This window comes from Zonotrichia albicollis, unplaced genomic scaffold, assembly GCF_047830755.1.
Source record: "Zonotrichia albicollis isolate bZonAlb1 unplaced genomic scaffold, bZonAlb1.hap1 Scaffold_135, whole genome shotgun sequence".
In the NCBI taxonomy this organism is placed as follows: domain Eukaryota; kingdom Metazoa; phylum Chordata; class Aves; order Passeriformes; family Passerellidae; genus Zonotrichia; species Zonotrichia albicollis.
This window is the reverse complement of record NW_027428354.1, coordinates 17,501-25,000: the sequence shown is the minus strand read 5'-3', so window position 1 is coordinate 25,000 and position 7,500 is coordinate 17,501.

The following is a 7,500-nucleotide window of genomic DNA, read 5'->3' as shown; positions in this document are numbered from 1 at the left end:
CCGCACCGCCGCCCGGCGCTGCTCGCGGCCGGCACCCACGGGGCGCTAACCCGGACCGGGGCCGGCACCGGCACCTCGCGTGGTTTTCGAAGGACACCTGTAGGCTAGCGGGGCCACGCGGCCGTCACACAGCTGGGGTCGGTAAAGCCGCCCTCCCCGGCAGCGGGAGGGGCGACACCTCGCCTGCGACGGGAAGCGAACTGGAAAAGGAGACCGCCCTGCCCGAGCAGCGGACACCCCCGCCGTGACTTCCCCGCGACAGAGAAGCCCCGGAAGGAGAGCCGGCCGGCCGGGGGCCCTCTCCGACGCCACCCGAAAAGCCTCATCGATCGAGTGCGGCCGAGGAAGGAGCCGCGCCGACGACGGCGACGACGACGGCCCCCCCACGGCCACGGTCCTGGGACAACGGGGCGACGGCCGCCCAGCCCCGCCTGCGGAGCGCTCGCGGCAGAGGAGGAGCGCGGGGGGTGCCGCCACCCGCCCGCCCGCCCGCGGGCGCCAACGGATTCCCTTCTCGGCTAGGCAACGGCAGGACTGGGACTGGGCTGGCCCGCCAGGCCGGGGGGACTCGGCTTCCCCTTCCGGCCCGGGGAACCCGGCCGAGCGTGCGAGAAATACGTGCCACCGGACCGCGCGCCGCCGGCGGCCGGCTTTCCCTTTCCGGAAAAAAAATAGCCGGAGGAACGGCACGACAAAAAGGCACATGGAGGCGGCGTTCGCAGCGACCCGTGCTAGCCACGGGGGCCGCGGGCCCGGGACGCCGGAGGCACCCGCGGGGGCGAGTTACGAGTCTCACTCCCCCACGGAGCCCCAGACATCCCGCTCGCTCCCTTCTCTCTCGCCGACGTGGCCCGCGCGCGCCTTCGTCGCAACGGCTCCTCGGTGCCGCGGCTTAAGGCCGCCAGAGAAAAATCCGCGGAGGCCGGGCGGGCGCCCCCACTCTCTGCCCGCGCACCGGCGCGCCTAAACCGCGGAAAAAAAAAAGAAAAAACGCGGACCCGCGTGGCAACCCAGCCCGCCCGGCCCAAGGGGCTCGGTCGATGCGCCCGCGACCGAGGTGGACGAGGCGCCGCCGCCTCGCCCGGGAAAGGTCCGGGGGGCTCTCGGACTCTCTCTCTCTCTCTCTCTCTGTCGGGTGCCGGGTCCGTCAACTCTGAAAAACTCCGCCCGCCAACGCGGGTCCCCGGCTTAAGGCCGAGGAAGGGGGACGGCTTCAACGAGGCGGCCCGGGGACGGGGCGCCCCGACCCCGGCTCCGCAGCTTCACCGGGCGGGCGGACGGCCCGAAACAGTGCCCGCCGAGTGGGCCCCGGCTTAAGGCCAGGCACAAAAGGGACGAGGCGCCGCCGCCTCGCCCGCCAAGCGGCTCTCTCGAATCGCCTTTCACAGCCCTTCTCTCTCGGCATCCCGGGGGGAGATCCGGCCCCTCCGCTCGGCAGCCCTTCTCTCTCGGCATCCCGGGGGGAGATCCGGCCCCTCCGCTCGGCAGCCCTTCTCTCTCGGCATCCCGGGGGGAGATCCGGCCCCTCCGCTCGGCAGCCCTTCTCTCTCGGCATCCCGGGGGGAGATCCGGCCCCTCCGCTCGGCAGCCCTTCTCTCTCGGCATCCCGGGGGGAGATCCGGCCCCTCTGCTCGGCAGCCCTTCTCTCTCGGCATCCCGGGGGGAAACCGGCCCCTCCCCGCTGGCAGCCCTTCTCTCTCGGCATCCCGGGGGAAACCGGCCCCCTCCGCTCGGCAGCCCTTCTCTCTCGGCATCCCGGGGGGAATCCGGCCCCTCCGCTCGGCAGCCCTTCTCTCTCGGCATCCCGGGGGGAATCCGGCCCCTTCTCTCTCTCTCTCTCTCTCTCTCAATCTCTCGGCCTCCCGGGGGAACCGGCCCCTCCGCTCGCAGCCCTTCTCTCTCGGTCTCTCGGGGGGATCCGGTCCGTCTTTTCTCAGCCCTTCTCTCTCGGCCTCGCTCTCACTGTGCCAACTTCCCCGGGAGGGACGGGAGCCGGAGCCGAGCCACAAGGAGACTCGCCCCGGCTAGGCGGAACACTGGCTTTTTCCCTTTGCCGGCCATCTGAGTGCGGCTGCTCCTCTCCGCCTTAAACGTAGGCACAGCCTCAGCCAACCTACGGGGATGCGGCCCGTCACCTCGCTCCCATAATACGGGCAGATAAGTCCCAAGCCGCCGAGGCCTCCAAGAGGACCGATGGAGATCGACCGGGAAGGGGCGCCGCCTCAGGCCGCAGTCTACGATGAGGCAGCCGGAGGCAGCCGACAACAGCGACCCCTTGGTGAACTTCCGCAGCCGGCCGAGACAACAGGTCTACCCGGCACCCGCCGCTATTTGACTAAGTCCCGCCGGCGCGAGGTAGACCTGGTGTCCCAGGGGCCGGGGTAGACCTGGTGTCCCGGGCTCCGGGGTAGACCTGGTGTCCCGGGCTCCGGGGTAGACCTGGTGTCCCGGGGGCCGGGGTAGACCTGGTGTCCGGGTCTCCGGGGTAGACCTGGTGTCCCGGGGGCCGGGGTAGACCTGGTGTCCGGGGCTCCGGGGTAGACCTGGTGTCCCGGGCGCCGGGGTAGACCTGGTGTCCCGGGCTCCGGGGTAGACCTGGTGTCCCGGGCGCCGGGGTAGACCTGGTGTCCGGGTCTCCGGGGTAGACCTGGTGTCCCGGGGGCCGGGGTAGACCTGGTGTCCGGGGCTCCGGGGTAGACCTGGTGTCCCGGGCGCCGGGGTAGACCTGGTGTCCCGGGCTCCGGGGTAGACCTGGTGTCCCGGGCGCCGGGGTAGACCTGGTGTCCCGGGCTCCGGGGTAGACCTGGTGTCCCGGGCGCCGGGGTAGACCTGGTGTCCGGGTCTCCGGGGTAGACCTGGTGTCCCGGGGGCCGGGGTAGACCTGGTGTCCGGGGCTCCGGGGTAGACCTGGTGTCCCGGGCGCCGGGGTAGACCTGGTGTCCCGGGCTCCGGGGTAGACCTGGTGTCCCGGGCGCCGGGGTAGACCTGGTGTCCCGGGCGCCGGGGTAGACCTGGTGTCCCGGGCTCCGGGGTAGACCTGGTGTCCCGGGCGCCGGGGTAGACCTGGTGTCCCGGGCTCCGGGGTAGACCTGGTGTCCCGGGCGCCGGGGTAGACCTGGTGTCCCGGGCGCCGGGGTAGACCTGGTGTCCGGGTCTCCGGGGTAGACCTGGTGTCCCGGGGGCCGGGGTAGACCTGGTGTCCGGGGCTCCGGGGTAGACCTGGTGTCCCGGGCGCCGGGGTAGACCTGGTGTCCCGGGCTCCGGGGTAGACCTGGTGTCCCGGGCGCCGGGGTAGACCTGGTGTCCCAGGGACCGGGGTAGACCTGGTGTCCCGCCAGATCCGGAGAAGACCTGGTGTCCCCGGCCCGAGAGCCAGCAGACCTGGTGTCCCCGGACCGAGACGGGGTAGACCGGCTGTCCGCGGCCAGAGACGGGGTAGACCTGGTGTCCCCGGCCCGAGACGGGGTAGACCTGGTGTCTGCGGCACAAGACGGGGTAGACCTGGTGTCTCCGGCCAGAAGCGGGGTAGACCTGTTGTCCTAGAGCCCGGGGTAGACCTGGTGTCCCGGGGGCCGGGGTAGACCTGGTGTCCGGGTCTCCGGGGTAGACCTGGTGTCCCGGGCGCCGGGGTAGACCTGGTGTCCCGGGCTCCGGGGTAGACCTGGTGTCCCGGGCGCCGGGGTAGACCTGGTGTCCCGGGCTCCGGGGTAGACCTGGTGTCCCGGGCTCCGGGGTAGACCTGGTGTCCCGGGCGCCGGGGTAGACCTGGTGTCCGGGTCTCCGGGGTAGACCTGGTGTCCCGGGGGCCGGGGTAGACCTGGTGTCCGGGGCGCCGGGGTAGACCTGGTGTCCCGGGCGCCGGGGTAGACCTGGTGTCCCGGGCTCCGGGGTAGACCTGGTGTCCCGGGCGCCGGGGTAGACCTGGTGTCCCAGGGACCGGGGTAGACCTGGTGTCCCGCCAGATCCGGAGAAGACCTGGTGTCCCCGGCCCGAGAGCCAGCAGACCTGGTGTCCCCGGACCGAGACGGGGTAGACCGGCTGTCCGCGGCCAGAGACGGGGTAGACCTGGTGTCCCCGGCCCGAGACGGGGTAGACCTGGTGTCTGCGGCACAAGACGGGGTAGACCTGGTGTCTCCGGCCAGAAGCGGGGTAGACCTGTTGTCCTAGAGCCCGGGGTAGACCTGGTGTCCCGGGGGCCGGGGTAGACCTGGTGTCCGGGTCTCCGGGGTAGACCTGGTGTCCCGGGCGCCGGGGTAGACCTGGTGTCCCGGGCTCCGGGGTAGACCTGGTGTCCCGGGCGCCGGGGTAGACCTGGTGTCCCGGGCTCCGGGGTAGACCTGGTGTCCCGGGCTCCGGGGTAGACCTGGTGTCCCGGGCGCCGGGGTAGACCTGGTGTCCGGGTCTCCGGGGTAGACCTGGTGTCCCGGGGGCCGGGGTAGACCTGGTGTCCGGGGCTCCGGGGTAGACCTGGTGTCCCGGGCGCCGGGGTAGACCTGGTGTCCCGGGCTCCGGGGTAGACCTGGTGTCCCGGGCGCCGGGGTAGACCTGGTGTCCCAGGGACCGGGGTAGACCTGGTGTCCCGCCAGATCCGGAGAAGACCTGGTGTCCCCGGCCCGAGAGCCAGCAGACCTGGTGTCCCCGGACCGAGACGGGGTAGACCGGCTGTCCGCGGCCAGAGACGGGGTAGACCTGGTGTCCCCGGCCCGAGACGGGGTAGACCTGGTGTCTGCGGCACAAGACGGGGTAGACCTGGTGTCTCCGGCCAGAAGCGGGGTAGACCTGTTGTCCTAGAGCCCGGGGTAGACCTGGTGTCCCGGGGGCCGGGGTAGACCTGGTGTCCGGGTCTCCGGGGTAGACCTGGTGTCCCGGGGACCGGGGTAGACCTGGTGTCCGGGGCTCCGGGGTAGACCTGGTGTCCCGGGCTCCGGGGTAGACCTGGTGTCCCGGGGGCCGGGGTAGACCTGGTGTCCCGGGCTCCGGGGTAGACCTGGTGTCCCAGGGGCCGGGGTAGACCTGGTGTCCCAGGGGCCGGGGTAGACCTGGTGTCCCGGGCTCCGGGGTAGACCTGGTGTCCCGGGCTCCGGGGTAGACCTGGTGTCCCGGGGGCCGGGGTAGACCTGGTGTCCCGGGCTCCGGGGTAGACCTGGTGTCCCAGGGGCCGGGGTAGACCTGGTGTCCCAGGGGCCGGGGTAGACCTGGTGTCCCGGGCTCCGGGGTAGACCTGGTGTCCCGGGGGCCGGGGTAGACCTGGTGTCCGGGTCTCCGGGGTAGACCTGGTGTCCCGGGGGCCGGGGTAGACCTGGTGTCCGGGGCTCCGGGGTAGACCTGGTGTCCCGGGCGCCGGGGTAGACCTGGTGTCCCAGGGACCGGGGTAGTCCTGGTGTCCCGCCAGATCCGGAGAAGACCTGGTGTCCCCGGCCCGAGAGCCAGCAGACCTGGTGTCCCCGGACCGAGACGGGGTAGACCGGCTGTCCGCGGCCAGAGACGGGGTAGACCTGGTGTCCCCGGCCCGAGACGGGGTAGACCTGGCGTCTGCGGCACAAGACGGGGTAGACCTGGTGTCTCCGGCCAGAAGCGGGGTAGACCTGTTGTCCTAGAGCCCGGGGTAGACCTGGTGTCCCGGGGGCCGGGGTAGACCTGGTGTCCGGGTCTCCGGGGTAGACCTGGTGTCCCGGGGACCGGGGTAGACCTGGTGTCCGGGGCTCCGGGGTAGACCTGGTGTCCCGGGCTCCGGGGTAGACCTGGTGTCCCGGGGGCCGGGGTAGACCTGGTGTCCCGGGCTCCGGGGTAGACCTGGTGTCCCAGGGGCCGGGGTAGACCTGGTGTCCCAGGGGCCGGGGTAGACCTGGTGTCCCGGGCTCCGGGGTAGACCTGGTGTCCCGGGCTCCGGGGTAGACCTGGTGTCCCGGGGGCCGGGGTAGACCTGGTGTCCCGGGCTCCGGGGTAGACCTGGTGTCCCAGGGGCCGGGGTAGACCTGGTGTCCGGGTCTCCGGGGTAGACCTGGTGTCCCGGGCTCCGGGGTAGACCTGGTGTCCCGGGGGCCGGGGTAGACCTGGTGTCCGGGTCTCCGGGGTAGACCTGGTGTCCCGGGGGCCGGGGTAGACCTGGCTTCCGGGGCTCCGGGGTAGACCTGGTGTCCCGGGCGCCGGGGTAGACCTGGTGTCCCAGGGACCGGGGTAGTCCTGGTGTCCCGCCAGATCCGGAGAAGACCTGGTGTCCCCGGCCCGAGAGCCAGCAGACCTGGTGTCCCCGGACCGAGACGGGGTAGACCGGCTGTCCGCGGCCAGAGACGGGGTAGACCTGGTGTCCCCGGCCCGAGACGGGGTAGACCTGGTGTCTGCGGCACAAGACGGGGTAGACCTGGTGTCTCCGGCCAGAAGCGGGGTAGACCTGTTGTCCTAGAGCCCGGGGTAGACCTGGTGTCCCGGGGGCCGGGGTAGACCTGGTGTCCGGGTCTCCGGGGTAGACCTGGTGTCCCGGGCGCCGGGGTAGACCTGGTGTCCCGGGGGCCGGGGTAGACCTGGTGTCCGGGGCTCCGGGGTAGACCTGGTGTCCCGGGCTCCGGGGTAGACCTGGTGTCCCGGGCGCCGGGGTAGACCTGGTGTCCCGGGCGCCGGGGTAGACCTGGTGTCCCGGGGGCCGGGGTAGACCTGGTGTCCGGGGCTCCGGGGTAGACCTGGTGTCCCGGGCGCCGGGGTAGACCTGGTGTCCCGGGCTCCGGGGTAGACCTGGTGTCCCGGGCGCCGGGGTAGACCTGGTGTACCGGGCTCCGGGGTAGACCTGGTGTCCCGGGCGCCGGGGTAGACCTGGTGTCCCGCCAGATCCGGAGAAGACCTGGTGTCCCCGGCCCGAGAGCCAGCAGACCTGGTGTCCCCGGACCGAGACGGGGTAGACCGGCTGTCCGCGGCCAGAGACGGGGTAGACCTGGTGTCCCCGGCCCGAGACGGGGTAGACCTGGTGTCTGCGGCACAAGACGGGGTAGACCTGGTGTCTCCGGCCAGAAGCGGGGTAGACCTGTTGTCCTAGAGCCCTGGGTAGACCTGGTGTCCCGGGGGCCGGGGTAGACCTGGTGTCCGGGTCTCCGGGGTAGACCTGGTGTCCCGGGGGCCGGGGTAGACCTGGTGTCCGGGGCTCCGGGGTAGACCTGGTGTCCCGGGGGCCGGGGTAGACCTGGTGTCCCGTTCCCCGGGGTAGACCCGGTGTCCTCGAGCGCCGGGTAGACCTGGTGTCCCGGGACTCGGGGTAGACCTGCTGTCCCGTTCCCCGGGGTAGACCTGGTGTCCCAGGGCCTACCCCGGGGCCCGGGACACCAGGTCTACCCATGGTCCCAGGACACCAGGTCTACCCCGGGGAACGGGACACCAGGTCTACCCCGGGCCCTGGGACACCAGGTCTACCCATGGTCCCGGGACACCAGGTCTACCCCGGGGCCCGCGACACCAGGTCTACCCCGGCCTCTGGGACACCAGGTCTACCCCGGCGCCCGGGACACCAGGTCT